This window comes from Meles meles, chromosome 10 (genome assembly GCF_922984935.1).
Source record: "Meles meles chromosome 10, mMelMel3.1 paternal haplotype, whole genome shotgun sequence".
NCBI lineage: Eukaryota > Metazoa > Chordata > Mammalia > Carnivora > Mustelidae > Meles > Meles meles.
In genome coordinates this window covers 96700225-96719817 of record NC_060075.1, presented here as the reverse complement: position 1 = coordinate 96719817, position 19593 = coordinate 96700225, and the positions used below count along the sequence as shown (strand labels likewise).

Below are 19593 nucleotides of genomic sequence, written 5' to 3'. Positions count from 1 at the left end.
GCTGGCCTTTCCTGGCAGGTGGGGCTGACCTGCGGGCAAGGCAGGGCGTGTGGTGCGGTTCGTGCGTGTGTGGCTGTGGAAGCATCACACCAATGGGGACGCACGCATGGCGTCGCATGTCTGTCTTGCACTGGAACGATGTAGGTGCAGCAAACACAGGGAGATGGCTTCTGCCTCCACTCACCCCTCCTCCTGGAACCGACCGTGACCCAGGGCTCATTTCAGTGTTTTTACACCAGGTTTGCCGGTGACGGCCGTGGGACATGGGTGATAAGCCCGAGGACAGAAAATACCAGAAAAAAACCTTCAGACTGAGGAGCAGCCCCTGACTGGGCCTCTAGGCTCACTGTGTGGAGGAGCATGTGGGGAATGTGGAACCTTCCGGAACTTGAGAAAGGCCTGGGAAGGCAGGAGGTCGGCATACTCAGCAGGGGTGCCAGCCCTGGGGCATCAGGCCCGTGGGTACTGTGGCTGGCGTGTCTGTGTGTGGCGCACAGTCTGCACGCCCAGCACAGCCGGCACGTCCCCAGAGCCTTCCGTGTGTGAGTCCCCGCATGGGAGAAGTAGGGCTCTGAGCTCAGATAGGAAAGGCGAGCGCAGTCAAGGGGCAGCTGGTGCATCCTAAGAACACCTGGGAGTCCTCTGGATTTTTAATCGGACCGTCCCCGATGCTGTTGGTCCATAAAGGGCTCAGAGACACACACACACACAGCATGGACCTCAGAGGTGCCACCGGCCCGGCAGAGCGCGGGGACCCTGCTCGCGTGTGGCGGTCCTGTGTGCTGGGACTGCGGCAGCTCATGCATGTGTAGATGACATTTGCCCTGTGGTCTTTGCAGCGTGATTTCTCTTCTCTTGCGGTCACGATGTGGGGTTCGCTGTCCCTGTCGTCCTGCTCACAGGTGGGTAAATGGACACAGGCCCAGCACATCGCCCAAGCCACACAGCGGGCAGGGGGCAAAGCCGGGACTGCGCGCCGGCCAGCCTCCCCCCAGCCAGGTGTGCTTTGCTCTACACCGTCGGGTTGGCGGGGGCCCTGACTTGAGTCCGGTCACGGAATAGCTGTGCTGTGCATAGTTAGTGACCACTGAACCGGTTGCCTCATCTGCAAACACAAGAATGCCTCATCTGTGACCGGCGCACAGGGTCGGGGTGGGCTGTGTTCAGCATCTAACACGGCGCCCGGCTCTGTGTCGTTTAGTGCCAGGTGCCACTGTGTGTATACATGAAAGTATTTGCTTTAAACCCCCGTCAGGAGGGTGGTGTTGGCCTCCTGGCATGGAGTAGATGTGGCATTCCCTGTCCCCCATGGCAGTATGTCAAACAGATGCCAGGAAGCTGAGCGGTGGACTGGCCGTGGCCCCGGGACCACGGAACCCAGATGGACCACATGCCCAGCTGTGGAACAGGCTTCCGCAGAGAGAGAGAATGGGTGCCACACAGTGAATGTGACCAGAAACCAGTAACAGAAAGGTAACAGGAAAATATTCAAATGCTGGAAGTGATGCAGCCCCCTTGCAGATAATTCGTGGGTCCAAGAGAAAATCTCGGGGGAAATCCACGAAATATACCGAAGTGAATAAAATGAAAGTAAAATATTTCACAAGTGGTAGGACAGAGCTCAGAGAGAGCTGAGAGGAACACTCGTGGCAGGAAACATATACGTTGGGAAAGGAGAAAATCTGAAATGAAGAATTTGAACGCCTGCCTCCAGAACCTAGAAAAAGAAGAAGGAAATAACCCCAAGATCCCCAGAAAGAAAAAAATATTTATTTTTTAAAGAAAAAAAGTATTTAAAATACAAGCAAATCACTGAAATTATGAATGAGGAAATAATAGAAAAAAGAAATGAAAAAAGAGCAGGTTCTTGGAGATGATCGAGAGAGTTGGCCAGTCTTTCCAAAGATGGACGAGAAATAGGGAAGACACAAATTGCTAATGTCAGGAACGAAAGGGGCCCCTCACCGCACAGCCTGCAGACAGGAAGAGGATGGCAGCGCCATATGTAGTGGTTCACCATGACGATGCACCGTTACAACTCGCTCAGTGTGAACTAGGCACTTTGGATGCCCTGTAGCTAGTGAGGAAATTCATCCATGACATACACATACTCCCTGCCCCCAAAGAATTCTCCAGGCCCTGACGTTTCCACTGGGGCATTTAACCAGACATGTAAAGAATTAACACTAATTCTCCACAGCCTCTTCCAGAAATGAAGGGGAAGGAACACATCCTGGTTCATTCATGGAGCCAGTGTTCCCTGGTACCAAAATCAGACAAAGAGAACAAAAAAGGAACAAGAGGCCGTTATCCCTTTATGAACAGACACAAAATCCCTTAACCAAACCCAAGGAAATAGAATAATAGTGTATATTTAAAAATTACACACATTTATCAGGTGGGATGTACCCTAGGGATGCAAAGCTCTTTTGATTTTTCAAATTCCATCAATATCATCCATCATATTTAATGGATAAAGGAAAAAAAAAGCCATATGAGGTTCTATCAATTGATGCAAAGAAAAAAATTTTTGACGAAATTTACATCTGTTCTGACTAAAAACTCCCAGTAAAATAGCACAGATGGGACCTTCCTCAACCTAAAAGAATCTATTAAAACTGTACAGCTCACACATAATGCTGGAAGTTCTACAGGATTATCACACGAGAAGAGGGGGCACAAGACCACAGAGTAGAAAGGGAGAAATAAAACTGTCCCTTTTTGCAGATTCACGATTTTATCTATGTGGAAAATTCCAAGGAATCTAGGAAGAAAACCTCCCAGAACAAGTAAGGGATGTCAGCTGATTGCAGGACCCAGGAGAGGCACACAAAAATCAGTTATATTTGCATAGACCAGCAGTAAATGTGTAAGACCTAAATTAAATATACAGTGCCATTCATAATAGATCAAAAAAAATCCCCAAATATATATATATATATATATATATATTTGGCATAAACCTAAGAAAATATGCAAGACTCGTCTGTTGAAGACTCCACAGTGTCAATGGAAGAAATAAAAGATTTAAACAGATGGAGTGGCATACCATGTTCATGGATTGGAAGACCCTGGTGAAGATGTCAGTTCCTCCCAAACTGATACACAGTTTTAACACAGTTCCTATCAAAATCCTAGCAAGATTGTTTTTATAGAAAAGATAATTTTAAAGTGTATGTGGAGATAGAAAGGAAGTAGACTAGCTAAAATAATTTTGAAAAAAGAATAAAGTGAGGCATGGATTGATGACTTTCCAGACTTTCTAGGTAACCACAGAAATGAGGACTGCGTGGTGTGGATCAAGGGACGGACACAAGGCCAGGGAAACAGAATGGGAAACCCAAAGATACACCCCACATGAATCTGCCCAACCGATTTCTTTTGAAAAATATGCAAGATAAGTCAATGAAGGTGAAACTGTCCTTTCAACAAACGGTGCTCACCGTCGGAAAAAAAAATGAATGTCAACCAAAGTCTTGTATCTTATACTGAAGTTAACTTAAAAAGAGATCATAAACAAATATAATACTGTAAAACCTTAAGGAAAAACACATAGCAGAAAATCTTTGGGATCCAGGCCACTCAGGGCTTAATTAGATTAGCACCCAAAGTGCAATTCATAAAAGGGAAAATTGGTAAAGTAGGACTTGATCAAAACTGAAAGAATTTTCTATTGGAAGAACCTGCCAGGAGGTGAAAAGGCAGACCACAGACTGAGAGAAGATTCTGCACTCAAAATACTCAGCAGTAGAGAAAGAAACAACCCGATCAGAAAGCGGGTAAGAGCCAGGAGGAGACCTCTCCCTGAACAAGGGGGACGGATGGCAGATGCGCACGCGACAGACGCCCAGCATCATTACCACTGGGGAAACGTGAGAGATCACTGGTGGACCCCTCACTGGTGAACCCAGCGTAACGGGTAAAATGAAACATAGTTTCAACACCGAGTGCTGGTGAGAAGTGGAGGAATTGGAACTCTCCTGTCCTGCTAGTGGGGGTGGGACACGTGCAACCTTTCCGTGGGAGACAGTCTGGCACTTTCCTTAAAAAACTTTTACATGTCAATTCATGTCATTCGACGAGGAGCCCTGAGTTTTTATCCCGAAGAAATAGACTGACACTTTCGCCGAAGCCTGTACCCCGGTGTTTATAGAGCATCTCTGTGTAATCCTGAGCTCCGCGTATGAATCCAGAATGATCTCAGACCCACAAGCTCAGTGTTGGTCCCACTGGGGGAGATGGGGGGCGGGGTGTGGTTGGAGCAGTGCTGGCAGATTGGGTGGGGACCTTATCATACTGTTCTGCCTGCTTCTGTATGTGTGTGGAATGTTATGTAACAAGGAGTTCAGGTTAAATCCGGGAGCCCTTGGTGGTGAGTAAACGTGTCCACACGTGCGCAGGGGGCACTCCCACTCACCAGCGCTGTCCTCCTGTTGGTATGCGCGCAAGCAGGGATGACGGATCCAGGGATCCCACGGTGGGGAGAACCAGTTGGTACTGGTTGTTCCCTGTTGAGGCAGTCTGGAGTGTGTGACTGAGAGCAGGGTTCAGGACCTGCTACTTAGACTAAGGGAGAAATCTCAAGTTCTGACTTCGTTGCTGTTCCCGTGACGGTCTCAGCGCAGGGTTAGTGTGACGCTTCACATAGAATCTCTTCCGCTGTCTCAAAGATAATGGGGTGTCAGCTGAGTCCCCATCCACCAGGTTGCTTCTGGGACAACCCACAGGACAGGTGTCAGAGACAGGCAGGCGTCAGCTGAAGGTGGGAAAGACAGATTTCATCTGGTCCTGTGGCAGCAGCGGAGAGCTCAGAGCAGAGGGATGGTCTGTGGATGGAAAGTTCCTGAATGGGATGTCAGGGGAGGGGGATTCTTGCTAAGCTAGCCCCACAGGATTCTTGCTGCTGGAGGGCGGAAGCCCGGCGGGCTGGCCTCCAGAAGAAGGGGCTCCTAGAACCCTAACTCTGGTTTTGTCACAGAGGGACTCTGTCCCAGGTCAGGCCCACCATGCCCTGCGGCTCTGGGGGCAGCGCGTGCCCTCTACTCCCCAGCCCACGTGTCCTCTGTTCTGGTTTCCTCCAGGTCCTCTGGCCACCTAGGTTCAGTGCCAGGTGTCCCTGGAGCCTGCCTGGCCCACCCCCTGCCTTGAGCCCCTCACATCCACCCCTCACCAGAAACAAGCCTATGCACTGAACAAACAGAATAATTAAAAAGCCTCAGGGTGCCCCGGGGTAGAGACAGATGCTGGAAGGAGAAGCCAAAGTCCTGGGGTTATGGGGGTCAGCGCTGGGACTGGTCCTCCCTGACCTGCTCCCGCTGCTGTGGGGTGGGGGGTGCCCAGTAAGCTCCTCTCTCAGCAACCCCCCAGGACAGCGAGGGACCTTTAAACATTTACCCAAACAATCAGTGTTTAAACATGAATTCAGATACCATGAATTCTCCCAGAGGTGCTGGTACCGGAGGGATTGAGGACTGGATGGGGCTTCTGTGCTGGGGCACGTGGGGCCTTGAGCTGGACCCTCCTGTCTGAGGCCTTGAGCCCCGTGAGGACAGAGACCGGCAGGTCTGCCCCACCTGGGACCCACCAGTGCGAGCCTGGGTAGGCGGTATGTCCAGTGCATTTCTAACCCGCCTGTGTCCCACCCCAGGAGACGGGTGCCCACGGGGACACCATCCCCAGACTTTTCAGCAATTCCAGATGTGAACCTGTGATACTGTGATTCTAGTAAGAAAGACAGATTTGGTCTCTGAGCCCTTTGTTGAGACAGAGCTCCCCAAACCCTTGGAATTCCTTAAGGGGAGGAGGGGAAAGGGGTCTCTTGTGATGCTAAGGAGGTGATGTTTGGGAAGCACCTGGGGGTGGGGGCTGGTTGCCAGGGGAACTGACCAGTGATGGCAGGGTGGAACCTCTCAGCCCACCTCCGGACCTGCAGAGGGGAGGGGCTCAGGTTGATTCAATCACCCAAGGCAATGACTGATCAGACACATCCCTGTGTCCCTGTAACGAAATCCCCATAAAAGCCCAAAGGACAGGGTCTGGAGAGCTCCCTGTTGGTGAGCAGGTGGAGATGTGGGGACCGTGGGCCCTGAGGTGGGGCATGGGAGCCCCGTGCCTCCTCCCCAGGCCCTTCCCCTGGCGGCTCTTCTGTCCATTCCTGAGTTAACCCTTTGATAACAAACCGATGATCCAGGGAGTGAACCCCGTCCCTGAGTTCTGTGAGCCGCTCCAGCGACTTCATCAAGCCCAGCGAGGGACCGGGGAATGTCTGGTCTGTGGCTGGTCGCTCAGAACCCAGGTGATAGCCTGGACGTGGGGCTGGGGTGGGGAGAGCGGTGCTGGGGGACCGACCCCTGATCTGTGGGTCTGTGTCTCCGGGCAGATGTGTTGGGGTCGAGGCGGATTGCAGGAGCCCTGGTGGCCTCGGAGGCTGCCTGGTCTGGTGGGAAGAGCCCCACACGCTGGACGTGGGCGCAGAACCTTTTAAAGCCTCAGTAGGAACCTTGCTTCTTGAAACAAGAAAGTTTTAAGAGTTTCATTGAAGGAGGGATCAGTCATGGGAGAGAAAGATACAGGTCAGAGGAGCAGTTAGGCTGCCTTTTCTGACCTGAGACTCAGTCTTGATACTCACCACGTAAGTGGGGAAGAACGGGAATGTTCCATCGCAAAATTTGTCTCTGATGTCCGTCAGCTTTGAATGTGATCCTTGAGAGTTTCATTTAGTTGAGGTGAAATTCACAGAATGTGAAACCCACCAGGAGCGTGAGCCTCTCAGGGGTGGTTCGTGCCCGTGTGGGACCCCACCTTTGTCTGCTGTCATCTGCTGTCCTCTGTGAGCCTTCACAGGTGGCATTTAGAGACCCCCCCACCCCGCTGTGGGGGGGGCTTCTGGTGGCAAGGAAAATGATTGACGGGCAATGTTAGTTCCTAGAAGGAGGATGCCTTTATACTTTATACAACCTCCATTTTGTCGTCATTGTTCTGGGGACCAGGGCTGGTCCTGCTGGGGCCCTGGCTGTCACAGGTGCGGTGTCCCCTCTCCCGTCCTGGGGGCAGTCATGCTGACCAGGAGGGATTCTGATCGCCAGGGAAGGATGGAGCTCGTGGGCCTTCCCCAGCCTCGGGATACAAGGGGTGCGCTGGACACTGGACATGGTTTCAGACGGGTGATGTCTGCCAGAGGGCGTCTCCGGGACCTTCTTGTTGAGAGAGGGACCCGGAGAGAGTACTTGGAGCCCAGCGTTTTATTTTTGTTAAAAAAAAAAAAAAAAAAAAAAAAAGCTGTTGCTCTTCAAAGCTTGACAGATTGTAAAAGGCTTCTACCAGGCGTCCGCTTCCCTTCCTGTACCGGCTCTGCTTTTCTTTTGAAACTACGAAGTTCTGATGAGAATGTTTATAGCAGGAATGAAGGCTGGATGGGAGCACGTGACGTTCTTCGACTCCCCAGGGCTTTGCGCCTTGCAGACGGTGCAGGCAAGCACACTGGCGTGGTCCTGGTGCCGCATTTGTGAGGAGGTGCACGCGTGTGCCCAGACGGGAGTCTCCGTGACTGTGCACGCTGGTGATACCCACGGCACCCCGGTCTGCGCTGGAGAAGGCCTCCTGGGGACTGTGCATCCCTAGGAACCGGTATGGATCGGGCACCAGTGCGCCGGCGCCTGAACCCCGGGGACCCTGAGGAGGAAAACGAAGAGAGAAGTTTGAGTGTTTCAAGTTCTAGTTAACAATAAAGTCCCCCGCGGGCTGCTGGTGTCCCTGTGCAGCTGGGCCCGGGCATGAGAGCGTCCATCTGCCCGCTGGAAGGCGGCTCTGGAGGCGCGCCGGGTCGGCCTTCTGCGTGCCTCACCCCAGCGGGCCAGCCTGGAAGTGTCCCCACGTGAGCCGGCCATTTCCCGGCCGCGATGAATGCTGCCCTTTGTGTGCTGCTCTTGGTTCAGAGGGATCTTTGTTTTCTGATGTGTTCCAATCCGCTCGTTTCTTCCCCCTCCCCTGGACCATTACTGACTCTCAGCAGAGTTTCTTCGCGTTTCCCTGGTGAGGGGTGGGGTGTGCGCATTCCCCACTCGGAGCCCTGCCAGCCAAGTGCAGGACCAGCCCCAGCCTGTGAGGGACAGACTCCGGGGGGCTCGTGCCGCCTCCCCGGTGATCTGCGTCTAGCTGTGGGGCCTCTCAGGATACCTTTCTTTTTTCTTTTTTTAAGTTTTATTTATTTGAGAGAGCCCAAGCAGGGGGACAGGCCCTCTGCCTCTCGTCCCTGGTTCCTGGCCACGGTCCCCCTGTCCTGAGCCTTTGGGGGTGTTCGCCTGAGCCCCTGGTCAGAGAGGCTCTGCTCTGCTGAGGTGTGGAGACATGGTCTTGGGCTCAAATGCTGTCACGTCTGAGCACGTGTCGCGCACACGTGGAGCAGGGAGCTGAAACGCCGCATGCGCGAACACTGCTGGTTGGGCCTGGGTCGAGGGGCCCTTTGCTTTGTGAGCATTTACCACGATCATGCACTTATGTGTGCTTCCATAGAGAACCAGCACATTGATAGGAAACCCAGGAGCCTGGAAGTTGGGAGAACGTTTTGATACTCCAGCAAAGCCCAGCGTGTGCGGGGAAGGGGGACCTGTGCGTGAATTTTGTGTGCCCTCGGGTGCAGGCAGTCTGGCCAGGCTTTGGAGGACACTGACCTTGGGCTGCCGTGAAGTCCCGTCTGCTCTCCATCCCTTCTCTGCGAAAGCAGATGATCAGGCTGGGTCGGAAGCAGCCCAGAGCACGCCTCCCTGGGTGCTGGCGGGAGGATCCGTGTCCCATGTGTGTCCTGCAGGGGCTTCCTGAGACCCCATAGTTCTGTGTTTCGAGGGCAGAGCCCCTGCTGGAGACCTGCGTGCGGGTCAGCGGCCATCTTGTCTGTTTGGCCTGGAGCCCTCTTCTATAGTCGCAGGAAAGGCTTGTGGTCTGCACGAGTGACCCCTCCCTGGTCTCAGCAGCTTCCCCTGCGAGGCTCCCGAATTTCCCCGCTGTGGCCGACACCAAGTCCTCAGAGACGTCCTGCAGGGCCCCGCCGTGGGGGTTGGATTCGACCTCACTGGGGGAAACCGCAGGCCCCGCGAGGACCCGTTGGGCCAGTGGGCACTGTCTGAGCCGAGTGCGCCGAGGGAGGGCAGCCGGGCCGTGTCCACACTGGACCTGTGACCCCAGTGATCATGGGGTGACCCTACCGGGGCACAACAAGGGTGAGCTCAGCAGTGTCCTCCCACCGACCCAGGCCCTCTTGCAGGGGGGACAGCAGCTTCAGGGGACCCAGCACGGCAGAGAGGCAGACCAGGCAGACACATCTCCAGAAGGTTCTTAGGGTCCGTAGACTCCTACCGGGGCGGTCCCGGTCGTGGCATGCTTGCACAAAGTCGCCCAGCAGTGGTGTTCAGAAAGCATGTCCTGCTTCCCCTCAACCTCCTGACGGCTGCCCCACGCCTGTCAGCCCTGCAGCGTCTGCTGGGCACCACCGGAAGGGCCCGCCCCGGGAATGGCTTCCTGGGCCTGGCTGCACCACGATCACCTTCCTTTCTCCTCAGGGAGAGTCGGGCCATGGGAAGGGCCCGTCCGTCTGCCGGCTGAGGCCCTGCCAGGCTGCAGGCAGACATTTCCGACAGAAGCTTTGCTGCCCCTTCCGCAGGCACATAAACAAGCCAGAGGAAGTGCCCTGCACAGACCTGGGGCAGCTGTCCTAGGGCGCTTCCTGGCCAGGAGCTCAGAGAGCTGGGCCTGGGGGGTCCCGGGCATGCCGTGTGAGGGGTTCATACCTGTCGGCTCCCACCACGGCGGCGAGTGGGCTGGAGGGTCACCCTGGGTGGGCGGCACAGGATGGCGTGGCTGGCCGCGGCCCTGTGTGTACATGTGCGGTCCCACTGTGCTGCTGTGAGGCCCCGCTGGGCTGAGAGCAAGAGACATGTGTCCTGGGAGGGATGCGTCCCCTTCTCCCCCGAGGGTGGGCTGAGGGGCAGCAGCAGCCTTGCTGCTGGGATTTGAGGGCTCAGTGGGTCTGTGCCCAACCTGTGGGGCGGGCAGGGGGGCAGGGGTGAGGGCCTACTCCATGCTGTGCTTGATGGGCCCACAGCCAGGAGGTGCACGTCTGCTTCTGGGAGCTTCGGTCTTGAAGGCCTCGTGCCTCTGCTGTGCTCTGTGGACCCCTCTGGTTTCAGGCCACGAGGGATGGGGCACCTGCCTCCATCTGCCTGCCAGGGCTGGTGTTCAGAGTCATGGAAAAACACGGGGTCATTTGAAATGGGTTTTGAAGAGTGTATAGGAGTTCTTCGCCAGTTTGTTTTGGGGGGCTAGCCTTTTAGAGAGAGGGAAGAACATGAACAGAGAAGAGGGAGGAGGGGAGTGTTCAGCCCTGCCAGCGGCCTGTTGGTGGACTGGGCCACCAGCGAGGGGCCGAGGGGCCCGGCTGTGAGCTGGAAGGGTGGGGGTGTCAGTCAGCCACCTCCAGGAAGACCACCTGCAGGGTTTGAGCTGGAGTAAGGGCCCAGCTGCTGCCCTGGGACAGGGGTGGAGTGCAGGGCTCAGGCTGGTGGTGGGGGCCCAGTGAGCTGTGTGTCTCCATCCAGGGGACTCATGTAGACAGGGCCGTGCTGATCAGGGACTCTGGTGGGTGGTGGAAGCCTCTCCGTTGTGAGCAGTAGATCCCAGGGGATCGGGTCCACGCTGGGGGCGGTGGCATTGAGGGGCAAGTCCCGGGGCAGCAGATGCTGCTGTGAGGGATGGGAGGTCCTTGCATGCTCACTGCTTGTCCCTTGGGTGAGGCTGGCTCCGGGGCTGGACCAGAGCTGGGGAGGCTTTCAGTCGGGAGTTTGCAAGAGGTTAAAGCCGGAGAAGGACTGGAGAGGAAGCGGGCCGCGCAGTGAGCAGGCGGGGCCCGGCCAGTCTGGAGGCACCCACTGGGCAGGCCGCCCGCGCGGCAGTCCCGGATTCTTTCCCAGTCCCGGATTCTTTCCCAGCTGCGCTCTCCCGCCGCCCTCTGAATGGGCCTCCGCGGAGGTGGCCACCCCCGTCCCGCCCCGACCCCCCCGGGACTCCGGAACCCAGAGTCGCCCTGCCCTGGGGGTGGGGGACGCCGCTCACTCACAGGGCCGCCTGGGACAGCCCTCTGAGCGCCTTCCGCCCGGCCCGCGACTTCCCGGGCCCTTCCATGGACTGAGCAGTGCCCCGTGCTGCCCAGGTAAGCGCTGCTCTCTCCACCCCCCAGCAGCCCACAGGGGCCCAGGCTGGAACCTGAACTCCCCAGTGGTGGGGGAGGGGGGCGGGGGGAGGGGGAGGCGGAGTCCCAGAGCCAGGGAGCCAGGGAGACCAGAGGGACTTGCAAGGACCATGCCTCTCCCCACGTCCCCTGTCACTTGGGGACAGTCCTGGGGTCCTGAGACTCTGTGAGAGAGGCCCCAGCCCCAGCCCCCCCAGAGGGAGGGCCCCTCCTTCCAGAAGAAAGCCATGCTTTGTCTTTGTGGGACTCGCTGGGGCAGAGGAGAGGCTGCTTCACAGATGTGTGGCTTTGGGAGCCGGCTGCTCCCAGCACAGCACATTCTTTAGCTAAAACCAAGAAAGTGCGCCTGCCCCGTTCCAGAGCTGCCACCGTCTGCCGCAGGGCCCGCGGGAGGTCGGCTGGCCCGGCCACAGAGGTCCCGGGGCTGCATCCAGGTGCTGGGCCCCGGCTTCCCGGGAGGAGCAGGGCTGTCGGCCGCAGGCAGAGGCGGAAGGCAGGCGCCAGGAGCAACGAGGGTTTCAGAATGGGGTTTACTGTGGTCCCCATGAGAGTGGAGCCAGAGGGAGCATGTCTGAAGGAGACCAGGACTTCAACACAAGACCCGCAGTCAGGGCATGACCTGCTCACGTTGTTACATCAGGGTCCCTGCCTGCCCTCCCGGGTCTGCCCTCCCACCTGGCCCAGGTGAGCCTGCAGGGTGTTGGCGGGGGGGGGGCTGGGACCCAGGGTTATGCGTGCTGTAGCTGGAAGGTTGGGGACCTGTAAGAGGGAGAGACAGGAAAAACCCCACTGCAAAAAGCCCTGTAGTCACTTAGAAGTGAAGCCCGAGCTGGTCAGCGTCGTCTTCTGGTTCTTGCCGCACGCAGGTCTCACGCTCCCCCTCCCAGCTGCAGGCTCGCGTGGGGTCTCGCGTTGCCTGTTGTGCACGGGAGTCGTTTCTAGTGAGTTTTGTGTGCGGGTCGACGGACGAGAGGTCGGGGAGCACGGGAATATTGCTGTGACCCTGGAGATGAGGTTCGAGAGTCTCAGTCCGCTGATTCCGGGGGAGGGTCATTCCCTCCCTCCATGTCAGTGGCCGGGTGGGACCCCAAGGCCACATCCTACAGCATCTGGGGGGAAGAGGCAGGAGGGTGGGGCGATCTTACCCCCAAGTTCCGACTCTGACATCTGCCCCCTGTGGGGACAGAGCGCAGCCTCCGCAGCCCCAGACGCCACTGCGGGTCTCCTTGGATCCAGCCTCTCAGCTCGCCTCACTGCCCAGAAGCTCTGTGTCCCCGTCTGCCACGCGGTGCTGATGGTTCGCCTGTGGAAACCTTTCCTGAGGGTTAAATCTGGCAATGCCAACACACGGCTTAGCCCAGCGCCGGGCAGGCAGTGGTTGGTACTTGGCAGGCAGCTTTCCGCAGTTCTTTGTCGAGAAAGTTGGCATGCCTTGTAAACCAGTTTGAAGAAATCTGGTAATAGCCCTAGACACAGATAGCCGCCCAGCTGATCTGGAAGCAGGACGGTGGCCAAAGGATGTTCAGCGACGGGCAGAGGCCGGTGGCCCGGCTGGGACTGGTGCCGAATTCCGCCCCGCTCACTTTGACTCCTGTCCCCTGAGATGGTTGTCACTGCTGGCCTTCTCCTGTGACATAAGGTAACGGGGTCACAGGGACAGCAAGAGGTGGGGTCCAGACGACCCTTCTCATGGACCACACCCTTCCTGCTTCTCGTCCGCACCCACTGATGTGTCCATCCTGCCAGGATGTACACTTATGAGTGTGGACTTGAGACTCGTGGAACCGGCGCGGCCTCCCATCCTGCCCCTAGCTAGTGGCTACTGTCAGCCTGGAACCGTGTCCTCTATCTGATGTTTGATGGGTGGTTAACCTCAGGGAGAGCTGGTGGGTGCTGGGTGGGGCAGCTGAACAGGAAGCAGGTAGACCAGGGAAAGGAAAGTGACATGAATTCAGAAACTCAATGGGAGGGAATAGGATTGGAGGAACTAGGGCTGAACCAGCTTTCCCGGGTGGCCGAGTTCACACAGAGAAGCCTCCAGAAGGCTGTGGAGCTGTTTGACAGCTCTGCAGGGGTAAGGAGGAGAAGCATTCCCCGAAGACAAGATGTGGGCCTTGCAGCCTGTCCTTGTGTGCGTTGTAGGCCCAGGCCCGACGTGACACAGTCTGCTATCCCTCGTCCTTCCAGAAGGATGCAGCTGTCCAGCTGTTCCGTCCCCTCTGCTGTCTGCCAGCTTCCCGGGTTCAGCAGGCTCGCAGTGGCCTGTGGCCTGGGGGAAAGCAGGCCAGGAGTATGATGGCGGCGACAGAAGGAAAAGCGCAGTAGTAATGCTCCGTGCAGACTGTTGGCAGTGACCCACGTCTTGTTCCCGTGAGAACCTTCGAAAACTTAATAGGAGACACTTAAAAAGATGCAGTAAAGGAAGAGAAAGACCGTGTTCCTGGATAGGAAGGTGACGCCATAGAGGCGTCAAGTCTTACCAACCTCACGTGTGCACTTGGCGTGATTCCAATCAAAACCCCGATGGGCCTGTTTTCAGGGAGCTTGGGGAAGTGGTTCTGAAGTCCAGTAGTGAAGGATCTTGGTTGGCCGGGGGACCGTCGGCTGAGGGGAGGACTTGCCGGGGAGCCGGGGCGCTGAGCGGGCGGGGCTGGACCGAGGTCGGGCCTGTGGGTGCTACAGAGGGAGATGGGAGGCATGCGGCCGGCTCACAGCCACTGGAAGTCTGGTTCCAGGAAACGGGGTGCAGCCCACGGGAAAGAGGGGCTGCTCTGCAGAGAGAGCTGGGGCAGTTTCCCGAATGGACAGAAGCAAAGTGGGCCCCTTTGTGCCCTCACGTGGGTCACTTGCAGGTGCGACAGGGCCCTACATGTCAAGCGCGTTCTCCATGGGGAGAGGAGCGTGTGCGTTTCTCTGCTGGCTGCCCCGGGTCTCACCCCTGCTTCTCTTCCCGCCTTACTGGAGCGCTTTCAGCCTTACTGGAGCTCCGATGTCCCCTCTGTGTTGCACGTTCCACACCTTAGGGTTTGCATTCTTTCTAGAAAACGTGCTCTGGCCATTCGTGAAGGGTGGGTTTGGAAACGAGTCCTGTCCGTTTGTCCGTCCTCTGCGAATGTGTTTTTCTGCCCCGTTGCTGGGGGTATCTTGGCCACATGTGGAATTCCTAGAATTCCTACTTGACAGTTCTTTCCCTTTGGTACCTGGGACTTCAGTGCTGCCCCCCTTCAGCCTCTGGGTTTGAGGTGAACAGTCATCCGCATTCGAGTCGGCACCCCCTGTGTGGGGCTCCTAGGAGGGCACCTGCCCTGGCCTTCGGAACCCGCATCCCAACGGGTGGGTTCCCTAGTGTCGGTGCTGCTCTGTGGCTCTTGGCTCCTTGAATCAGAGGTTGTGTCCTTGGCCCACTGGGGGGTGGGGTTCAGACGTGGTTTCTTCTCATGACTCCAGCCGGCGCTCTCTCCTCTTCTGGGTCTCCGGCGGCTCAACCACGGGATCCTCCGTTACTGGCCCAGGGCCCTGTGGACTCCTCCTTTCTTTCTAGTCTGTTTGTGCTGCTTATGCACAGTGAAGGCCCTCGAGTCCAGGCCCCTCTACCCTCTGCTCTGCTGCTGCTCACGTCTCTCTCCCTGTATCTTTCAGTTCAGTGGTTTCTACTTTGGTGCTAACTTTTACAACCGTGTTGAGATTTTGATGGTTTTTTTTCACTTCCTTCAAGACAACGCGTAGTTGTCTGCTGGAGCCTGGGTACGAGCTGCTGGAAGGTCTTCGCCGGCCATCCCGGCACCTGCTTTGTGTCGACGCAGCCCTCATTCGCTGCCCACTCTCGTTGGAGTGACTGTCCCCGTCCTTGTGTGATGAGGGGGTTTCCGTTCATCCTGCGCTTACTAAGGCCACGGGAGGAGACGCGGATTTCTGTAGTCTGGTCTCCTCTCTGCGGTGGTCAGCACTCCTGCCCAGACCAGTTTGCAGCTACACGGTGCTGAAGTTCACCTTCCCTCCAGCCCCGCCGTTTGTCCCGAGACAGGCCGGGGTGCAGGGCAGCTCGCCTCTGGACCCTGCGGACACCTGCTTAGAGGGGACATCCTAAGGGCCTCCTCCTCCAGGAAGTGGGTTGTGAGGAAACATGCGTTTTCTGCTTAGCTTTACTAAGCCCCCCATTTGAGGGTTTCCCCTGGTGTCGGGGGGGTTTGGTCTTCCCGCGAGCTGAGCAGGCTTCTCCTGGGGCTGCTTTGTCCCTGCTGGGTGATAGTTCTGGGGCCTGTGGGAGGCAGCAGGGCGACCAGGGAGGGCAGCCCCGTCCTGCCTCAGGTCCCAAGGCTCCAGGAAGCTGCTGTTTGCCCACCTGCCCAGGTCTCCCGCTGCAGTGGGGTGGCACCCTGGGTAGAGTTGTTCCTTCAGACCCCGGGAGGGGTGAGGCCCTGGGAGGGGTGAGGCTGCTCCATCTCTGGAAGCACAAGTTCCCAGCCTGACTATTGTCCGCATCGCTGGTTTGATAAACACAAGCTGCACAAACACCTCCTCTGTGCTGAGACGCGGGACCCCGAGGGGAAGTGGAGACTCGCACCGTCTGGAGAAGATACCCACAGGCCTAGAGCATCTCCCCAGAGTCACACAGGCAGATCGCCGTCCAAGCAGGCGGGGGCACCGGAGAAGGCCTTCCCGATGGACCCCGTGTGGGATGCAAACCCTCGCGCTCGGGGTGGTTCCCTGCTTCCTAGTGCTGGCGGGGCTGGGGTAGAACGTGGGGAGAGTTTATGAGAACAAGGCTGAAAACAGAAGAGCACCCGTTGTCCTCACCTGTGAGGATCCGCTGCGAGGGAAGAAGGGGCGAGGCGTTGCTGCGGCTGGAGCCCCAGCAGGACGCGGATGCTTCTGGAAGACACGCAGCCGTCTCTTTCATCCCCTGGGCAGGGGTCCGTGTGGTGCCCAACGGTTGTCGTGGAGCGTGGCCGTGGGGTGCAGACCCCTTGATGACGAGCTGCCCAGAGCACACGTCTCTGTGACCATATGTGGAGAGGGGACAGGTGGGCTCAGTGGCCACGAGGTCAAGGTGTGTTGGTCCAGCTCCGACTGCGCCGTGGAGACCCTGATCCATCATCTGTCTCTCAGCACAGCCTCCTCTTCCTGGACTTTCTGCTCTGGAGAGTTCTGTCCTCCCGGGGAGGTGCCGTGTACACTTGGGCACAGAGGTTGCCAGGCAAACCCTCGCTGGACCACGGAGACAGAGACAACCGTGCCCAGTAAACCGCGGCACCCCGTGTATTTGATGATGTGTGCAGAGTTGAGGTTTCTGTGGGGACACAGACCGGCGGGGAGCTGGGGCCCCGAGCCAGAGGCCAGCACGTGCAGAGCTGTCCTCCGTGGGCTGCATGGTGGCTCGGCCCGCCCTCCCTGCAGCCCCTGCTGGCCAGGAGGAGCCCCAGGGACTAGAGCGGCCTCCCCTCCTGATGGAGGGTCTGCAGGGGGGCCTATGGGGGGTGGGGTCCTAAGAGGGGTGGTGGGATCTGCACCACAGAGGGTATCCTGGGCGGGGGGTCCACAGGGGGGCTCTGGGTCAGGCCTCAGATTGGACCAGGAGTGCACCTGCACCTAGGAGGGGCTTGTCACAGGGTAAGGCCCCTCTGGGCCCAACGTGGTGGTTCCACCACCACATATCATCCCCGACTTGTCTCAGGTTCCTGGCCTCCACATAGGTCTGTGCACACCCGCCCAGATGTCCCCGCCAGTTTATTTTCTCCTTCCTTTAATCATAAGACTTGTTTTTTTCTTTTCAATTTCCCTTTTCTCTTGATCTTGTCTGTTCCGATCTCAGCCTCCTGTGAGTCCCCACCTGGGCACTGGTGCCCAGGGGATAGGCTCGCTGTCACTCACAGCCCCTGGGGCAGCTCATGCTTCCGCTGCTCAGGTGTAGACACAGAATCCCCTCCTCCGGGAGGCTGAGAGGGTCAGAAGTCACATGGTCCCCATCCGCTGCGATCGTTCTGTGTAACAGATGATGGGGGACACGAGGTCGTCTGCCCGGCCAGTTGGGGCGGACACTATCTGGGAGCCTCTGACAGGGAGCAGCGCCCCAGTCCTCGGCCGCGGGTTTCAGTGTGCCCTTGTGTTTGGACAGAAGCAAGCATGCAGTTCAAGCAGGTCACCCGGGTCTGTGGTGGGCACTTGACCCTCCAGTCACTGGTTTCCTCCTCCCCGAACGTCGAGTGGTTTCCTGCGTCTCTTCCTGCGGGAGGCCCCTTTCTGGGGCAAGGGTCCTACGCGTGCTGCCCGGATCTGCCGCCGTCTAGCCTTGCCTCCCGTGGAGGGAGTGCCTGTCTCGGGCTGTGGGTGCACTCAGTCCCCTCCTTAAGTGGTGGGCCAGTTGCTCATTCGGAGCAGTTTGAGCATTTTTCTAGTGTTTGCACGTGCGCCCGTGAAGCCCACCCCTTCATGGCTGGCTCAGCTGGGGCTCACGTGCCTGGGGCTGGACGCTCCCCGGCGCAGCCGCCGGTGCTGGTGCACGAGCCGTGGGCCCCTCGGGGTCCCCATGTGCCCACAAGGCCTCCCCGCGCCCACAACACTGGGCATTAGTGAAGACACCTCGCCCGCCGGCGTGACCAGCCTGCCCATCGGAACTTGACATTGCTGTCAAGTGGGAACCCGAATGAAAGCCCCAGAGGGAAGGCAGCAGGGTCCAGGGAGCTGCCCTCTCGTCCCCTCGGGGGGTCCTGGTGCCCCACTGGGCCACAGGGCCATTGCATGATGTGGACGGGATGGCAGGTACCACGGACACTGTGCTGCCCCCGCGAGGTCACCTGGGGCCTGTGGGCAGGCGTTCTGCCGTGTTGGCCTGCATCCCTGGGCCTCCACATGTGGCCTCCTCCCACACCAGGCTTCTCCTTCCATTTCCGGTTCCTCATTGCAGACGGCTTGTGAGCACTGTCCATGTCCTCCCGAGGAGCCGTCCTGAGAGTCCGTCTCAGCCTACCATCTCCAAAGAGGCCACGTTGCCCCAAGTTGTCCTCCCCGTGCTGTGGGCTGGATTGTGCCCCTCCCCAGAAGCTCACATAAACCTCCAAACCTCAGAACGTGGCTGCATTCGGGGTAGGGCTTTTGCCGACATGATTAGGCCTCGGTCCAGCATGACTGGTGTCCTCGTAGGCAGAGATCAGGACACAGACACACAGAGGGACCCGTGTGGACCCTGTGAGGACCCAGGGAGGAGATTGCCGTCTACATGGCCAGGAGAGGCCTCGGGAGGGACTGGCCCTGCCACGCCTGGATGGGGGGCGTCAAGCCTCCAGGATGCGCGGGCACGTTCCAATGTGTAAGGCTCCCATCGGCCGTGTGCATGGCCGCCCGCGCTGCCTGATGGCACCTGCTGTGTGGGAATTCTGGGACTCCGACCCAGGGAGGCTGTTCCAGGCTGAAGAGCGTGTTTCGCTGCAGAGTTGAGACTGGGGACATGGGCGTGGTGCTGGAGTCCCATCCAGCAGGCGAGGCAGGGAGTTTCTGGAAGACGTGGTTTCCCGGCTTGTCGGCTTGGGACAGCCCCCATTCTGAGCGGTTGTTTTGAGGACCAGGTAAGCCTAGGAAGTGCCACACAGACGGTCATTACTGGTAAGAAACTGATGCTTGATGAAAAAGGCTGCTTTTCTCACAAAAACGTCTTCTGCATCTCTGCTTCACGCACTCCCCAACGGCAGGAGCGCGAGGAGCTGCGTCCTGTTAACCGAGGCCGAGATGTGCAGCGCTGACCTCCTGGGGTCCGTGGCCTCGGCATCCCGTGGTCCCAGCCGGGGGTTAGGCGTGCTAAGTGCACTGCTACCTGGCTAGGGACCTGGGTTTAGGGTCTGAGCACTGATAACCTCTTGAGAACCCTAGACTTAACGGTTTCTGAAATTAGGGCAGAAACCTCCTATTAGCCCTCTGGGGTCCCCGTTGCCGCCTGCGCTGGGGCATACAGGAGGCGGGTCCCCAAACGGCAGGGATTCTGGGAGACGAGCATCCTGGAAGGACGTTGAGGATTTTTGTCAGATTTTCCACTGGAAATGACATTTTGCAGCCACGGCCGAGAGGCAGGTTTGGAGCCCAGGTTCTGCGAGCATGAAAGTGAGTTTCCGCCGTGCGGTTGTGCGGGGAGGAAGGCATCCTGCGGCTGAAGGCTCCTCAGGGGCTGCGTGTTGTCGGCGGTCTTCGCCAGGCTGAAGGCCCTTCACACCTTTCTGCAGAAGGTCCGTGGCTGACTTGAGTGTGAAGCCTGTGGGCATTTCCAGAGGAAAGCCAGATATGCTGGGGCTTGTGCCCAAGGGAAGAAAGCATCAAGATCCTTGTCCGGTGGCCCGGCCCCAGTGCAGGGCTGGAATAATTCTGGG

At 57.9% G+C, this 19593-nt stretch overlaps 1 protein-coding gene across 10 annotated transcripts in view; it reads left to right on the top strand.

The window, feature by feature from the left end:
- The window catches only part of TNS3 (tensin 3), a 200427-nt gene that overhangs the window by 151254 nt on the left and 29580 nt on the right, over positions 1–19593 (top strand). The gene's annotated exons all lie outside the window — the stretch shown is intronic.